The following is an 18,568-nucleotide window of genomic DNA, read 5'->3' on the forward strand; positions in this document are numbered from 1 at the left end:
TGCTGTATTTTCAGATGGGACCATCCCTGAAGATGGAAGTGAAGTTTTCAGAGGCAGAAGGAGCTCTGTTGGAGGAAGGGCAGCAGGATGAGGCCCAGGAGTGTACCCAAGATGCAGTCTCACATGGTAAAGGTACTTTGTGGCTGGATGGGATTGAGGCACATGGTGAAGCTGTGGGGCAGAAAAAGGAAATGGGTCTGCACGCATCACAGAGTGAGCTTGTGGGACATGGTACCACAGGAGGTAGTTATGGTCACTCACTTGAAGGGGGATTTTACAAATTCATGGAAAGCAATTGCATTTTTATTCACATGAATTAAAATATCCATTACTCTCCTTCCTTCCACACGAGGGACTCCAGGCATCTAAAAAAAGGAAAGATTGGAATTCTAGACTGACGTTCTTCCTTCCTCTCTTGTCTCCCTCGTAGGCAGTGGAGAGATGCTATTGAGCCATCGTCTTTGCGGAGGTGTGGAAGCGGCTGCTTCACCTCTGGTCCAGGTAGGGGACCTGAGCGGGGGACACCTGTGTGTTCTTTCCTTTGTCGGGGGTGGGGTGGGGCTGCTCCTGCAGTTGCTGCTCTGGTGTCCAAGTGAGAGAGGCCCTGAACGCCACTCCCTTTACCCATGCCAAGCTCTCCATCCTGCACCCTCCCAGAATGCCCCCTTCCAGGGTGCCGTCTCTGCCTGGCTTGATCTCTGATGAGGGAATCTGCTTTTTCTTTCAGTCTCTGTTTTCCTTTGAGGAGGTGGCTGTGCATTTCACCGAGGCAGAGTGGGCCCTGCTGGATCCGGGCCAAAGAGCTCTTTGCAAGGAAGTCATGCTGGAGAACTATGGGAGCGTGGCCTCTCTGGGTAAGGCTCTTTCGTAGGTGCTGCCCGTGCAAATGGCTGCCATTGGGATGATGCATGAACCGAATTCTTGAACGGCAATGTATCGTTTGAGGCCAGCCCAGCCACTTGTTTCCTACTGAGAGCCTTGAGGTGGTGGCATGGCAGCGAAAGCGATATTCAGCATGGGCGGGTAGAGGGACCCAAGCCACCTAGCTGGCCAAAGGGCAACAGAGGCCCATGTTGTGGCCATCATTCAAGCCAGAGAGGGTGTCCTGTCCTGAGGTCAAGGCGGGACTGAGATGCCCTCAGGAAAACGCTGGAAGGGGTCACCTCCCAGTTGCTCAGTTGCCAACCATTACTACTCACTTGTCCCCCAGATGGGGTTAAAATCATCACCTCTGAGTGATCTGGAATGGATTCACCCCCCCTTACACTGGTTGGAATTATGGGCTTTAATCTTGACCAAGCTTCTATTCTTCCAGGAAAAAAAATCCCCATTCTCTGGGTTTCTTTCCTTCCTCATGTAAGAACGATCCCTTTCTATCTGTGTGTTCCAAAGGAGCCAGGATTGTAAGAGAGACTACGGAGGAGACAGAGATAAGCCTTGGATGTGAACAAAGACTGGAGAGTTTCTCAAGAGGCTCTCAAGAGAGTACTTCCTTCCCAGATAAGCTGGCTGCAAGTGAGTATCCCTCATGTCAAGGGAATGAACAAGGAATCACCCTGGAGGATTTCTGCTTCACTTCTCACCAACTTGTAATTTGGTAAAATCATAAAGCCTCCTGGGAAAGGAGGGGAGGGAGGGAGGCCTTCTGGGGCCTGAAATCTGGGCGGCTCAGAAGCTCTTTCCGGGGCTGAGCGCAGCTGCTGCTCTTGAGGGACAGCTGTATCCTTAAAGGTTGGGGGCGTTTCTTATGGACAGCCAAGTCATCCAGTGAAATGGAGTATTGATAGCACCCCAATAGAACAAGTTAAATACTACAAATATTTAGGCATCACATTCAATGATCGTCTGTCTTGGACAGGGCCCAGACTTTTTTTTTCAAGGGCAATCAGAACATTACGGCGGCTATTAAAACTTTCCACCTCAAAACATGTAGCCAAATACTCTATGGTATTCCAATTCAGATAAGGGTCTTTAACAGCAATATGGAGAGCCTTCAGGCGAATTTTATAAGACAAATATTAGGAATCCCAAAATGTTTCTCATATTCAGCCATCTGGATATTGACTTTTAAATACTGGATTAAAATCCACTTTAGAGCCAACTTGAAAGATCTAATGTTCCATCTTCTGAAGGATTCATATAGGGCCATCTGGTTCTCGGCAATTTTATCCAAACGTTCGTAATCAAATCGGAATTAACCTGGATGAGTTATTAATGCTAGAGGAAAAAGCAGCTTTTTATATAATCAAACAACGACTCTTAGATCAGAAATATCAGAAAAAAGGCCCGCTCACTCCGCCAGTATGTTCCCCACTTAACATGGGTTTGTCAATATTACCCGGAAAGACGCAGCAATACTTTAGAACACTTGAGGAACCTCTTCAACGGAGAGCATTTATGCTAGCTCGACTCAATTCCTTCCCATCTAAGGTGTTATACGGGAGATTTACTAAGACTCCCTTTAACAAGAGGGTATGTGCATGCGGAACGGGCCAGCCAGACACCCTACAACACATTGTCTTAGATTGTCATTTACATGAAGAACCCTGTAAAAAACTTATATTACCCTTAATCAACAAACAGATGGCCCCTTATAGAACATCCACTTGCCAATTCTTGCTGAACGACATTACAACTAATGTTACGGTGAAGGTGGCGGAGTTTTTGGCAGAACCTTAAGTTCTTAAGGTTAAGATTCAAATTTAATTTTAATCTAGATATGTACTATCTGTTGATCTCTGACCTTGTGACCATCAATATTATGCCAAGAAAGGTTATCTGATTCTGATTCTGACAGCCAACCTGGAGGAGGCCAAAGGTCCTTTCCTATAGATATCACGTAGACGCCTTTCGGCCTTACCTGCCCTTCCAACAACTGACACCTCTTCCGAAAGACTGTGGAGTTCACTTGGTGAAGTCCTGGGTTCTCCCCCCCGCCGCCCACCCGCAAACAGAGGTTTAAAACCAGCTCTTCAAGGCTTTCAGCACAACTAGAAAGAAACCCTCTGTGCAGTTGCAGGACTGGATATCATGGTCACTTTGAGACCCTTCAGGGTAGAGAAAAGTGGGGTGTAAAAACCTCTTCTATTTCATCACGAATAGCAGAGAATCAAAAGAGTTTCATGACAAGTCAAATGTGACTGGTGGGGGAATTATTCTTTTCCACTTTTTCCCTTTAAAGTACATATGGGGAGGGGAGGGATAGGCAGAATATAATAACTGCTGATCTGGAGGGGCCCTGGCTGGGCAGAAGGTGTGACCAGTGGCTCAGTTGGGAGAGGAAGGAGGTCTGATACAGGAAATGCAGACCCCTTAGTGAGAACTGTCTGATGGGTGGCTTGGCTTCTTGCGTAGGTGCTGACTGGACCTCTTTTCTTTCTTCCAACAGCACATGTCGAGGAGATGCTTGGGGGACTCCAGGGGTTCTGCTTGGAAGAAGCCAAGAATGAAGACTCCAAAAGAAACTTTGGAGGTGGGCCACAGAGACAGGAGGGAAGCTGCACAGACAATAGGAGGGATGAGCCCATTCCGTCCCAAAGAGGAGGGGGCTTCTATGAAATTCCAGTCCACAAAGAAAGGTCGACCAAAACAAGAAGGAATGAAGGCCTCCGTGCTAACCGGAGAATCCACCCCAGGAAAAATGAAAATGTGGCCTTTGGAAAGACTTTCAGTAAGAACACGAGTGATGTTTCCAAGACGCAAATTCGCTCAGGAGAAAAACAATATGCGTGCACAGAGTGCGGAAAGACCTTCAGTCGGAAAGAAGCCCTTACTTCACATCAAAGAATTCACTCAGGTGAGGAGCTGTATAAATTGTTAGGCTGCAAACCCAGCCTTTATGATGCAGCAGGCTTTCATGTCCTTTTGAAGTGTCTATTATTGTACACTCCAACGTACAGCAGGGGAAAGCAACTGCAATGTTTTGAGCATGGATGAACTTCAAGGGAATGTCAGACCTCCTTGTGTGTCTGCTAATGGGCTCTCTTTTTATTCCACAGGGGATGATCAGTGGAATGAGGGCGATGAAGAACCGCATCAGTTATTGCCAGATCAAGTAAAAAATGAAACTTTGCAAGGAAATGTCAAGAATCAAGGCAGACGTAAGAAGCAGAAAGGCAGTCCAATGGTCAAGAAGAGGGATAATTCCATTCCTGTCCAAGGGAGGGAGTTCTGTGAACTAATCCCCATGGTGGAGGAAGCATGTAAGTGTTTGGAGTGTGGCATGAACTTCTCAGATCAAACCCAATATGATATCCATTTGCATATGCACAGAGGAAAGGAGACCCATGGATGCTTAGAGTGTGGAAAGAGCTTTCTTTGTAAAGCGGAGCTCCTTAGACATCAAAGAATACATGCAGGAGAGAAACCTTCTAGCTGCTCAGATGGCAAGAGCTTCTTGCAGAAGTTAGACCTTTTTCAACACCAAAGGATTCATTCAGGTGAGCAGCTATTTCTCTGCTCAGAGAATGGAAGGGTGTTCTCTCATGGAAGGAAGAGTAAGGCAGTCTTTCCAAAGAATAGTATAATGAGGGCACATAAATGCTTACAGTGTAGAAAGTACTTCAGATACAGATCACAGCTCCTTGTGCACCAAAAAATACACACAAGGCAGAGACCTTTTCAATGTTCAGAGTGTGGAAAGAGATTCAGTCAGAGTGGCGATCTTCAACGGCATCTAAGAACCCACTCAGGGGAGAAGCCTTTTGAGTGCTCAGAGTGTGGAAAGAGATTCAGTCGCAGTGGCCATCTTCAACAGCATCTAAGAACCCACACAGGGGAGAAGCCTTTTGAATGCTCAGAGTGTGGAAAGAGATTCAGTCAGAGTGGCTCTCTTCAACAGCATCTAGGAACCCATACAGGGGAGAAGCCTTTTGAGTGCTCACAGCGTGGAAAGAGATTCAGTCGCAGTGGCCATCTTCAACAGCATCTAAGAACCCACACAGGGGAGAAGCCTTTTGAATGCTCAGAGTGTGGAAAGAGATTCAGCCTGAGTGGCAATCTTCAACAGCATCTAAGAACCCACACAGGGGAGAATCCTTTTGAATGCTCGGAGTGTGGAAGGAGATTCAGTCGCAGTGGCCATCTTCAACGGCATCTAAGAACCCACACAGGGGAGAAGCCTTTTGAATGCTCAGAGTGTGGAAAGAGATTCAGTTGCAGTGGCAATCTTCAACAGCATCTAAGAACCCATACAGGGGAGAAGCCTTTTGAGTGCTCAGAGTGTGGAAAGAGATTCAGTCGCAGTGGCCATCTTCAACAGCATCTAAGAACCCACACAGGGGAGAATCCTTTTGAATGCTCGGAGTGTGGAAAGAGATTCAGTTGCAGTGGCAATCTTCAACAGCATCTAAGAACACATACAGGGAAAAAAGCCTTTTGAGTGCTCAGAGTGTGGAAAGAGATTCAGTTGCAGTGGCAATCTTCAAAATCATCTAACATCCCACACTGGGGAGAATGCTCAGAGTGTGGATAGAGATTAAGTCAGCATGTATTTCAAATCTCAAAGACAACGTCAGATAGAAGGGGCTGAAGTAATGTAAACTCTTGTTAAGAGCTTGCATCTACACAGAAACCTTACCCCAGGGGTGTCGAACTCATGTGTTAGGAGGGCCGGATATAACATAAATGTTACTTGGTCAGGCCGAGTATGTGTACCAAATAAATAAATAAACAAATACTATCAAATGTCTGTTTCTTCTATAAAGTTAGGATTTGTAGTCCCTCGCATTATTATTTTTTTGCATTTTAACCTGGGGGGGTTGGCTTCCTTGGCTGGTGAGCCCACAGTTGACTTGCCAGCCGAGATCTGGATGGGGTGGTGGTGGCCGCCTTGGCTGACGAACTGGTAGTGGGCCCACCAGCCCCATCCAGATCTGAGCTGGCAAGGTGGCCGCCACCAGCCAAGGCATCTAGGAAAGATGAGGAGGGGTGAGCGAGTGGGCGCTGCAAGGTGCTACACTCAAGAAAAACAGAATGAGGTGGGTCAGTGGGCTGGAAAGATGAGGAGGGGTGAGTAAGTGAGATTCAGATTTATTTTAATATGGTCCAAGACCAACAATAAAAACTTTTACATAATAAAAGAATAATAGCTATATACATCAATAAATATTTGTCAAACATAATCACAAGCTCATATGGGAAGCATTAAAAACTTAAGCTTAAATAAAACACAGTTACAGTCCATATATAAATATAAAAAACGACGCTCATCCATTAGGGTAAATTCCCACGCTCGCCTAGTCTTCATAACTCGTCATCCAACTTTGGCCATTTTAAAGGTTATCTCTGTGTCCTTATCTGAGAGCATGCTAGAAAGACAAGTCGCTCTAATTCTCCCTGGGTAGCCTGATCTCGTCAGATCTCAGAAGCTAAGCAGGATCAGCCCTGGTTAGTATTTGGATGGGAGACCACCAAAGAATACTAGGGTTGCTAAGCAGAGGAAGGCACTGGCAAACCACCTCTGTTAGTCTCTTGCCATGAAAACCCCAAACGGGTCGTCATAAGTCGGCTGCGACTTGACGGCACTTTACACACACACAGCCAGCTATTACAAGAGAAATGTCTTCTCTTATTATATTATAATTTTTGAAGTAAAAAATGACACCGTCCAGGGTCTCTATGCTCCCATCAGAACAAGGGCATAAACGTTCACCATAGGGTATCTTTTTATATCTCCCAATATTGCCGAAGGAAGAGCATTACAACAATTTTTTTTAAAATATTTTTTTATTTTTCCATACAATCATTATACGTTTCATTACATATTGTAAAAAGTCTAATTCTTTGACTTCCCCTCCCCCCTCCTCTGATCCTTTAATTAACATTTTTTTCTCTTTGTATTGTTTTTCTAATTCAATTATAACAAAACCGTCAATACCCAATACATCCATTCTGAATTAGATCAAAATACATTTGTTAATATCACATTCAAGTTCATCTCTACAATAATTAATCCATGCCTCCCAATCTGTTGCAAATTCATTATCATCCTTTTGATTTACTGACGCCGTAAGTTTTGCCATTTCTACTAATTCCATCATTTTTTCAATCCACTCCGATTTGTTTGGTATATCTGTCATTTTCCATCTCCTAGCATATACCATTCTGGCGGCAATAGTAGCATACATCAAAAAAGGTCTCTGGTTCACTATAGTATCAGGTATTATACTCAATAGCATCATTTCTGTTGTTTTAGGGATATTTTGTTGTAATATCAACCTTAATTAATTATAAATCATGTCCCAATAATTCTTAGCCTTCTCACATAGCCACCAAACATGATGAAAAGAACCCACTTCTTTTTGACATTTCCAACAGTTCGGTGACATATTACCATACATTTTGGCTAATTTCTTTGGTGTTAAATACCATCTATACATCATTTTATAAATGTTCTCTCTCATAGATTGTGAATATATATATTTCATATCCTTTAACCAAAGTCTTTCCCATTTGTGCATATGTATATCATGACCCAAAGTTTGTGCCCAAGTTATCATTGTTGGTTTAACCAAGTCTTGTTCAGTATATAGAGTCAATAACATCTTGTATATCTTGGATATTAAATGTTCATTGTTATCTAACAGCATTCATTGAAAAAGTGATTTACCTTTTGTAAAACCCAACCTCATATCTTGAATAAACACAGATTGTAATTGATGATATTGGAGCCAGGTAATCTGTTCCTTGATTTCACTATATTCCATTAAGGCACATTTATTATCCTTCCATACCAATAAGTCTTGATAAATAAGAAATTGTGCTGGTCTCAGTGGTTTCAAAGTCAGCATCTCTTGTGTAGAGATCCATGGTGGTGGTGTAGGTTCCAAAAGATGTTTATATTTTAGCCAAGTTTTTATTAATGAAGATTTAATAACATGATGCTGAAAGATCTTGTGTATTTTTAATTTGTCATACCATAGATAACCATGCCATCCATATCTATTGTTAAATCCTTCTAGGTCCAACAATCTATTATTTTTCAGTTGTATCCAATCTTTTAGCCAAACTAATACTGCTGCTTCCGCATATAATTTGAAATTTGGTAAGGCAAATCCTCCTCTTACTTTGGTATCAACCAGGTATTTGTAGGCAATTCTAGGTTTTTTCCCTTGCCATATAAAGTTAAGCAAGTCTTTTCTCCAAACATCGAAGTATTTGGCATGCTCCACTATTGGCAAATTCTGAAGTAAAAAAAGTAGTCTTGGCAAAATATTCATTTGTGTTACTGATATACGGCCCAGTAATGAAATATTTTTATTGGACCAGATTATCATATCTCTTTTAACAGAATCCCAAAGTTTCGCATAATTATTCTCCAAGAGATCTTTGTTTTTATTTGTAATCCATATACCTAGGTATTTCACTTTGTTTGTTTTTTCCTAGCTTGTCGTGACCAAAAAATGTGTTTGTTCTTCCTTAGAGAGGTTTTTAAATAAAACATGAGTCTTATCTTTATTAACCTTAAAACCAGATATTTCCCCATAGTTCTTCAATAATTCCAATAGTTGAGGTGCGGATTGGATTGGATCCGACAATACAATCAATAAATCATCTGCAAAGGCCCTCAGTTTAAACACGTGTTTATTAACTTTCAGTCCCTGAATTGCTTCTGTTTCCCGAATCTTACAACACAGGGTTTCCAAGGTCAAAATAAACAACAAAGGTGATAGTGGACATCCTTGTCTGGTTCCTTTTTGTATTTCACAATTATCTGTCATTAATTCGTTTACTAGTATTTTAGCTTTTTATGTGGTATATATCGCATCAATACCTGTACGGAACCTTATTCCAAAGTTCATTATTTCCAAAACTTTTTTCATATAATCCCAAGAAACCATATCAAAGGCTTTCTCTGCATCCAGGAAAACAAAAGCGACCTTATGTTGATTATTATACTCATAGTATTCCACCGCATCTAATAATATCCTTAAATTGTCTTTTATTTGTCGGCCTGGTTCAAATCCTGCTTGGTCCTCATGTATCAAAAACAGTATGTATTTTTTCAAGCGATTATCTAAAATTGAGGCATAAATTTTATAATCCACATTTAAAAGCGAAATTGGTCTATAATTGGTCACCTTTTCCACGTCTCTTCCAGTCTTATGTATCAATGATATATAAGCATGAGACCAGGTTTCAGGGACTATTCCTGTATCTAAAATTGAATTGCATACCTGTAAAAGAGAGTTTTTAACCTTCTCTTTAAATGTCCTATAGAATAAAGCTGTAATTCCGTCTGGGCCAGGTGTTTTATCGGTTTTTTGTTTCATTATTGCTTCTTCAATTTCTACCGTTGTGATTGGAGCATCCAAAAACTGCTGTTGTTCCACAGAAAGTCTATTTACCTTTGTACTTCTTAAGAAATTATCCATCTTTTTTTCTGCAATATTGTCTTTTTGATATAATGTTGTATAAAAAAGTTCAAACTCTTTCAATATTGCTGTTGTATAAACCGGTCCCTTTGAAGTTTGTATTCTGTTGATTACCTTTTTCTGCATGGAGTCTCTTATCTGAGTAGCCAGAAATTTCCCAGGTCGATTGGCATGTTCAAAATATCTCTGTTTAGCAATTTTCATATTTTTATTCATTTCTTCCATGGTCAGCAAATTTAACTGATGCTTGGTTAATTTAATTTTAGTCTCAATTTGCCTCCTCTGATCTTCCTGAGTTTCCAATTTTAATTTCTGTTCTAAGTTTTGTAATTCCCAAAGTATTTCATTCATTTGTTGCAGTTGTTTTTTCTTCCATGCAGTATTCTTCTGGATCATGTAACCTCTTAACACCGCCTTAAAAGCATCCCAAACCACATTTAATCTGGTTTCTCCATGAAGGTTGATACGAAAATAATCTTCAATAATGTCCTGTATTTCCTTCGTTTTCTCATCTCTCAATAACCTGTCATTAAGTCTCCATCTGAATGCTTGTTTAGTAGACCACTCAAAGGTGACCGGGTTGTGATCTGAAAAGGTTCTTGGAAGTATATGAACCTTCCTCAGTTGAGTAAAGACAGACTTGCTGGCCCATATCATGTCAATTCTGGAGTGTGAATTGTGTCTAGCGGAGTAAAAAGTATATTCTTTTGCTGTTGTATTTGTAGTTCTCCATATGTCTTGTATATGAAATTCCTCAGTAAGCTGGTAAAATATTTTAGGTAAACAACCTTCTCTTTCATCTTTAGCTGTTGATTTCTTATCCAATAGTGGGTTGATGATTCCATTGAAATCTCCCATTAATAATAGTTGGTGATCTGCATATTGCAACAAAATTTCATACAATTGCGTATAAAACTGAGCTTTCCCATCATTTGGAGCATATATCCCTAGTATCAGTACCTTCTGTCCAGCTATTTTCACTCTTATCAACAATATTCTGCCCTCTTCATCTTTGTAAACCAATTCTGGAGTAAGATTTGCTTGTGCATATATAACAAGTCCTTTAGTATTTGTTTTAGCTGAGGAAATAAAAAATTGTTTCAAGGCTTTCCTCTCCAGATATTTTTTATCTTTTTTTGAAATATGAGTCTCTTGTAAGCATATTAATGAATATTTTTGTTTTTGTAAAAATTCGTCCTCTTTTCACCTTCTCATTTAGACCATTAACATTCCACGATATGACTTTAGCCATCAGAATTAGTTATACAGTCTTAAACTCCACCTACTGTTCCCTTATCTGCATCCTCATCTTCCTCTTGGCTTGATTCTTCTTTCTGACCTGGTGTATATCCAACCAGGTCTTTCTTGTATTTTCTCAGGAATTTTCCAACATCTTCTTTTGAGGTGATTGTATATTTGACATCTTTAAAGGTAAATACCAATCCTTGTGGTAGCAACCACCTATATTTAACTCCACTTTTTCTCAGCGATGTTGCAAAATCCTTAAACAAAGCTCTCTTCGCCATCAGGTGTCTGGGAATATCCTTCAAAAGTATCAGAGCATTGCCATCTATTACTTTAGGATCTTGATAGTGTTGTGGCATTATTTCATCTTTCATCCTCATATCATAAAAGGTTATCATAACATCTCTGGCTTTTGCTCTTCTCAAATTAGGTGGTAGAGGTATCCTGTAAATCCTCCTGATGGCAAGGTTCAGGTCTCGTTCAGCAATATTAAACAATTCAGCCAAAGTTGTAATTAGAGATTCTCTGGTATTACCTCGATCTTCCGATAAATTTTGTAAACGTAAATTAAGTTCTCTGGCTTTTAGGTCCATTAATGCAAATTGATCTTTTGCGGATTCTTCCTGCTGCTGTAACACTTCCAGCTGTTTTTCATGTATATCCGCTTTCTTCTTAACTTCTTTATGATCTTCCGCTATCTTCTTGACCGAGGCATCCATAGTCTTCATATCCGCTTGTAGCGAGGTGACCTGGGTTTTAGTCTCTTTAACTTCTTTAACAATCTCAGCTAACATTTCAGTTAATTGCGTCATTTGTTTCTCCTGCTGTCTGGACACATGCTCCATTTGCTGCTTTGACATTAATTCCATCTGTTTAGTAAAAGTATCAGTTTGTTTGGCCAAAAGTTCTTGCATTTTCTTTTCTTGCTTATCCGCCATGGTCTCTGTAGATTTGGTAGTTGTCGGAGTATGGAATGAACTTGAACGTGGTCTTGAAGTGGACATAAATTTTGGCAAAAACCCTCAGTTTTTCAGCCGGCTCCCAGCAATGTATTTCTTGAGAGATTAGCTTGTAGTATACTGTCCCATCAAAATTGCAATGTTTAAACTTAAATTCTGCCCCTAGATTGTTTAAAATCAAGTTTAAAAGTTTTAAGATACCATCGAGTTTTGGGTCGCTCTAGGTCGGCTTCTAGGCAGGAAGTGGGAAGTGCCGCGTACCTTCTGCCGTCCTCTCTATGGTAAATCAGATCGTCTTACCAGTTGCATCTTCTGACGTGCTTCCGGTCCTTCGGCTTCGCTCTGCAGCCTGTGATCTCTGCCTGCCGTTCCTGGGATCCCTCTCTCTCTTTACCTTGCCACGCAGCTAGTATCAACTTTCAGGGGCCATTGCTAGAGGTGGGAACTTCCTCCTTCTCTCTCAAGAAGATTGGCTGTGCTATTGGGTAGCAGGTATGTCCATTTTCAATTCCATTTGTTTAGTCTATCTCCCATAGCTTTTAAAAATGTCCTGACGATCTAATTCGAAACTGGATACAGTCTTATAAAGTCATTTTCCCAGTCGGGAGTTCAGGGAACAGTAATCATTTTAAAAGGAGCAGTTGGTTGCTTATTTTCCCATGTAAACAAAGAGATTCTCGTTACTCACGTTGATTTTCGGAGGGTGAGGCTTTTGTTCCCTTAATTAGTTGCTTAGATGGTGTTGGGTAAGGGAAAGCGAGGTCTAACTCAGAAATAAACGTCTGTGGCGATCTGATCCTCTCAGCCAAACGCGGGACAGCATCTGAGATTCCGGGAGTCTTAAAAAAGCACTCTTGGAAAACTCAGGAGTCAACACCGCTCTTCGCTGGCTAGCAGAAGGATTCCTGTTTCCAGCTCCACTTTTTAGGAGCGGGCAGGGGTCTATATATGCCCCTATTTAGACGTAAATTCAGTCCTTCACTGGGAGAACCAGTGAGGCAACGCACCTCGATCAGCAATTCCTTACCGGAAGTCGCATTACAATGTAACAAGGTAAAGGCCCTCCTATAGTCAGGGTTATCCAAGTGAATAAGAAAAGGCATCGGGGCTACATTAGTAAGGGTGCTTTGATTGTAACACACGTTTTAAAGTCTATTTAGATCATGCTGTCTTTCTACATCCAGTACTCTTTTCCTTTTGACAAGCTGGAAGCAGGCTCACTAGCCCACCACCCCCGTCCAGATCTGGGCTGGCAAGGTGGCCGCCACCAGCCAAGGCACCCAGGAAAGACGAGGAGGGGTGGGCAAGGGGGCGCAGAAAGGTGCTTCACCCGGGAAAGATGGGGCGAGGTGGGTGGTTGGGTGGGAAAGACAAGGGAGGGTTGAGTAAACTGAAGCAAGGCTGGACTGTCCTCGCTGTGGCCAGAAAAGACAGGGCGTGGTCGGTGGGTGGGCACAGCGAGGCCGGACAGGGCTCACTGCCCCTGAAAAAGACAAGGAGGCATGGGTGGAGTGGATAGATAGGAAAGATGAGAAAAGGTGGCTGGGTGCAGCGAGGCCGGACGGGTCTCCTTGCGCCTGGGAATGACAGGGCCAGGTCACTCAGCTCACGGTGAAAAGGCCTCTGGAGGGCGGAAGCGGCCCTTGGGCCGCCTGTTTGACTCCCCTGCCTTACCCTACGTGGGAAGAAAAGGTATCAATGCTGGGAAGGTGGAAAGAGATTTAGCCATGATCGAAACCGCCAATAGATCTCACAGGGAAGAGAGCAAGGATGGGTTCTGTGGGTGGAAGGAGATTCAAGACCAGCTCCTATCTCCTTCTGCATTGAGGAATCCACGCAGAGGAGGAACCTCAGAAATGTTCAATGTGTGGCAAGAATTTGAGGCAGAGATCTGACCTTCTTTGAATGGTAACTCAAATAAGGGCCCTTTTAGTGGTTGCCCTCCTTTGTGAAACTCAATACTTTAGTTATCTGCCAACTGAACACTTTCTGATACCTGCAAAACCGGCAAAAACATTTCTGTTTTCCAAATCCTGTGACGCAATAGACAGGATGAATATAGCAGATATCTATTGCCTCCCCGCTGCAGGACAAATCCTAGTGAAGACAGCTGGCAACCCCAATTTGCAAACATGTTTACCTGACAAGGAGTTCAATGGAGGCATCCCGCATCCCTAATTCCTCCCCAGTCCAGCCTGCTACACACTTGTTGGGGTAGCGACTTTGAAGCCCAACGAGTTCTGGCAGTAGGATTAATTTGGGTTGAAAGGAAAAAATCCCCCCCCCCAAATCAACTACACCAGCATGGGTGAATGGTTAAAAGCGGTGGTTTGGAGTGGTGGAGTCTGATCTAGAGAACCAGGTTTGATTCCCCACTACTTCACACGAGCGGCCGAGGCTAATCGGGTGAACCGGGAGGAGGCTGAAGTTGGTTCCCTATTCCCAGTTCCTTATTCACATTCCTTAGTTCCTGAATGTTTTTGAGGACAATTCAAAAGCTCTGCACCCCAAAATATGGATTGGACCACCACATATTATACACCCCCACACTCAGGGGACTGTGCCCTTCGAGATGGCACATGCTGGGTCCTGGCCCAATTTCCGGTTCATGTGCCAGCTGTTCCCAAGTGGGGTGCCCCACAACCAATACACAGGCAGACACATCACCCCAAAATAATCTTTGGACCACCCCAAATTGCACATCCCCACACTCCAGAGACTGTCTCCTCCAAGAAGACATAAACCGGTGCCTGATCCAAATACCGGTTCTGGCACCATTGGCTTCTTTTTGGGTCCCCCCCCAAAACCTGTATTGCAAAGAAGTTTTGAATAAGGAATTGGTTCTCTGCACCCCAAAATATGGATTGGACCACCACATATCATACACCCCCACATTCAAGGGACTGTGCCCTTCGAGATGGCGCATGCTGGGTCCTGGCCCAAAGTCCAGTTCTTGTGCCAGCTGCTCCCAAGTGGGGTGCTTCACAACCAATACACGGACATTGCACCCCAAAATAATCTTTGGACCACCCCAAATTACACATCCCCACACTCCAGAGACAGTCCCCTCCAAGATGAAATACAGCAGTACCTGATCCAAATACCAGTTCTGGCACAACTGGCTTCTTTTTGGGTCCCCCCCCCAAACCTGTATTGCAAAGAAGTTTTGAATAAGGAACTGGTTCTCTGCAACCCAAAATATGGATTGGACAACCACATATCATACACCCCCATACTCAGTGGACTGTGGTCTTCGAGATGGCACATGCTGGGTCCTGGCCCAAAGTCTGGTTCTTGTGCCAGCTGCTCCCAAGTGGGGTTCCTCCAGGACCTATGCACATACAGACCCTGGAGCCCAGCTGCACCCCAAAACAATCTTTGGACCACCCCAGATTACACATCCCCACATTCCTGTCCCCTACAAGAAGATATACAGTGCTGCCCTGTCCAAATACCGGTTCTGGCACCACTGCCTCCTTTTTGGTCGTCCCCCCCCCCCCCCCCAGAAGCCTGTATTGTGAAGACGTTTTGAATAAGGAACTGGAACAGTTTTGAATAAGGAACTGGAACTGGAACAGAAGGAACTGCCTTCTGCACCCTCAAACAAAAGTCTGAACCACCATATATCATACACCCCCCACTCAGGGGACTGTGCCCTACAAGGCAATGGGTGCAGGGTCCTAGTCCAAAGTCCGGTTCTTGTGCCAGCTGCTGCCAAGTGGGGTGCCTCCAGAACCTATGCACATGCAGACACTGGGGCCCAGTGGAGCCAGAACTGCTGTTTGGACCGGGCACCATTGTATGACATCTTGTAGGGGAGAGTCTCTGGAGTGTGAGGATGTGTAATGTGGGGTGGTCCAAATATTGTTTTGGGGTGCAGCTGGGCCCCAGTGCCTGCATGTGCATTGGTCCTAGGGGCACCCCACTTGGGAGCAGCTGGCACAAGAACCGGACTTTGGACCAGGACCCAGCATGCGCCATCTCGAATAGCACAATCCCCTGAATGTCGGGATGTATGGTACGTGGTGGTCAAATCCATATTTTGGGGTGCAGAGAACCAATTCCCTTTTCAAAACATCTTTGCAATATAGGTTTCTGAGGGGGGACCCAAAAAGAAGCCAGTGGTGCCAGAACTGGTGTTTGGACTGGGCACCACTGTATGTCTTCTTGGAGGGGACAGTCTCTGGAGTTTGGGGATGTGTAATGTGGGGTGGTCCAAAGATTATTTTGGGGTGCAGTGTCTGTGTATTGGTTGTGGGGCACCCCACTTGGGAGCAGCTGGCACAAGAACTGGACTTTGGGCCAGGACCCAGCATGCACCATCTCGAAGGGCACGGTCCCTTGAATGTGGTGGTGTATGATATCTGGTGGTCCAATCTATATGTTGGGGTGCAGAGCTTTTGAATTGTCCTAAAAAACATTCAGGACCTAGGAAATGTGAATAAGGAACTGGGAATAGGGAACGAACTTGGAATAGGTAACCAACTTCAGCCTCCCATAAGGCCAGGAAATTCCTGCCGATTAGGAAGTGGAGCTTGGTGAGAATAGAATTTAGGGCGGGGCGAGACCTCAACAGGGGATGTCAAAAGGACTGGAGAAAAATGGCAACCAATGGGCAACTGAAGCTTTTATTCATTTTTTGACAAAATTTATATCCTGCCTGTCCCAGGACATGGAGCCAACCACATCAGGGAGTGAGGTTAGCAGGGTTGCCAGTGGGTGGTTTCGGTGGGCAATTGCCCGCCAATCCACCCAGCTGCTCCGGAGCAGGGATCATGCACAGAAAGCAGGGATCGTGGAGCGGGGATCATGCAATTGCCCCACCCGTAAAACATCCTGCCGTTGAAAAGGGGGGGGACCTGCAACCCTAGAGGTTAGGCATAACCCTAATAGTAACTGTTCAACTTTTCAGACAGAAGCTCAGTTTAACAGGATATGATTTAAAATGAACATATTGCACTGTGGCGGCAGCTGCCGCTGAAGCAATTGCTAAAAATCTGCACAGCCAATCAAATTTCCAGCAGCCAAGTTGATGCCCTGCTGGGCAACCGGACCACCTGGTCCCACCCACTTCCTAAAAACATTTGGTGGGTGTCAGGACAGGTCCTGGCAGGCATCACGGCACCCACAGGCACCACGCTGGACACCCCTGGTCTAATCTGACCTTAATGCTTAGGCTGGGTGGCCGATACATAATATGCAGAGTCCGCTATTTGGAAAAGTTTTGCAAATAACCTTTCCCCATCTGTGATGTCTTCTGAAGTTTCCACCAACTCTGCCCCTCTCGAGGCCTGTGAGATGTTTTGCGTGCCTCTTGATTCCCCCAAGGCGTTTGCCCATCAGATGGGAGATGACTTCTGATGAGCTCAAGCAAGAGGCAAAGGCGCAAGATTAAAATGTGAGGATTGCGAAAAGTTACTAGCAGCAAATTAAAGGGCACGGTAAATGATTCCAGTTCAGCTCAACCATCTTTGCTTGCCTGGGGGAAGATGCCTTGATTCCAGCACATCAGCTGCTTGTTCATGGCTGTTTGCAATGTTACTCGGGTGACATTCATTTCACCATGGTGTTCTTTCCCGTCTCAATATTGTGCAGGTACTGACTCGGCTCAGAGGTAAGGTGTGCTTTCTTCCATCCATTTAGGAAAGCATTCTAGCAGCTGTGAAACTCGACAGGAAAGAAATACATCTAAGGAGAGACCCTTTGCCTGGTTCGAAATTTCATGCTGGTCATTCTAGATGGTATTAAGACCACCATATTCACTGGGAATTTGTTCTTATTCTCTAACGTTTGACCTTCCCTTCCTCAACGGAGCTCAGGGCACTATGCGGGGTTCCCCGTCACCCATGTAATCTTCACAACATTCCTGTGAGGTATAGTAGGCTGAGAGGCAGAGTAACTGGCCCAAGTTCATCCACTGAGCTTCCTGGTGTAGTGGGGATGTTTTCCTACATCTTGTCCAGCACGCCAAGCACTACACCATACTGTCTCGTGCATTGTGTTGTTTACCCATCTCTTTTTTTAAAATGAAAAACATAGTCTTTGATTATGTGATTTATGTTAAAGTTCTGCAAAAAAAATTGTTCCACAATTTAAATAAATAATACAAAGTTGACAGTGTGGAATATTTACATTTGTATGGTATTTTGCTGTTGTTTTAAATATATGAGATGGTCCAGGCTAGTCTGATCTCATCACATCTTGGCTGCTAAGCAGGGTCAGCCCTGGTTAGTATTTGGATGGGAGACCACCAGGGAATACCAGGGTTGCTATGCAGAGGAAGGCACTGGCAAACCACCACTGTTAGTCTCTTGCCATGAAAACCTTACATGGTCTGTTGGCTGTAGTTAATTTTCTCAAGGTTTAGTTATCAACTGCTTTGTATTGCCAGTGGCCCATGTAATACAAGTCTATCTATTAGTGACAGAAAACCACTTTTTAGGGTCTCTGTGGCCATTTATGCATAGCTGTTTCCCTTGTGGTCACCCCTCCAACAACTTTGGGTCTTTGTTTTGATTATGCATGCCGTTTCCGACCGCCAGAGGTCGCCTCGCTTTCCCCCTGCGTTTCCCCGTGTTTTGCCCGCTTTTTCAGAGACCTGTTTTATCTCGAATTTGAAAATGCGGGGAAAGGCAGGGGAGAGCAAGGCGACCTCTGATGGTCAGAAACAGCACGCACCATCAAAACAAAGACCCGAAGTCGTCGGAGGGGGGACCGCGAGCGAAACAGCCATGCATAAAAGGCCTGAGTTGGCTGTAGTTAATTTTCCCAAGGCTTATCCTAGGAGATATCTTCAGAAATTTGAACCTGGTGGTTATAAGTGCCCGTGAGAATCAGTGGGGCAGAGGGACTAAAAAACTGGGCCCATTGATTAGGAAGCCCCTGTTCAAATGCTGTATATCTTTACTTGCAGGCCTTAGGGTCAAATGAAACAGATGAGGAGAGCCAGGTCTATTTATTCTTGTGTCTACGAGGAGGGATACAATTTTT

This window comes from Euleptes europaea, chromosome 1, assembly GCF_029931775.1.
Source record: "Euleptes europaea isolate rEulEur1 chromosome 1, rEulEur1.hap1, whole genome shotgun sequence".
NCBI classification, from domain to species: domain Eukaryota; kingdom Metazoa; phylum Chordata; class Lepidosauria; order Squamata; family Sphaerodactylidae; genus Euleptes; species Euleptes europaea.